Here is a 304-nt window from a genome sequence, read left to right as displayed (position 1 = left end):
TTTTTAACAAATCATGTCAGATTCAAATTTTACCTCGGGGATTTTCCATTTGTCTGTTTGGTCCGCGATATCACTCAAACATTTCTGTTGAAAGAGTAATGCCCCTGGAGATCTGAAGACATTTTCTGTATTATGTTCTTTGGAATAGTTAATACTCATTGTGTTGGTTGGTTCTTCTCTGTGTAATACTGTCTAATCCATTATTTTTTACCTACCTACAACCAACCTCAGTGGTGTTAGTAGTTAGCATGGTGGACTTTAAATAAATTAAATTTGGAGGTTCGTGGTTTGAGTGCCAAGTCAA

The 304-nt window shown here is 35.9% G+C and overlaps 1 protein-coding gene across 1 annotated transcript in view; it reads left to right on the top strand.

Annotated features, from left to right (window-relative positions):
- The window catches only part of LOC103509163 (exportin-7-B), a 22,277-nt gene that overhangs the window by 11,698 nt on the left and 10,275 nt on the right, over window positions 1-304 (top strand). The gene's annotated exons all lie outside the window — the stretch shown is intronic.

Source organism: Diaphorina citri, unplaced genomic scaffold, assembly GCF_000475195.1.
Source record: "Diaphorina citri unplaced genomic scaffold, Diaci psyllid genome assembly version 1.1 scaffold471, whole genome shotgun sequence".
Taxonomy (NCBI): Eukaryota; Metazoa; Arthropoda; class Insecta; order Hemiptera; family Psyllidae; genus Diaphorina; species Diaphorina citri.
The sequence above is the reverse complement of the archived record's forward strand: the minus strand, read 5'-3'. Positions and strand labels throughout refer to the sequence as shown.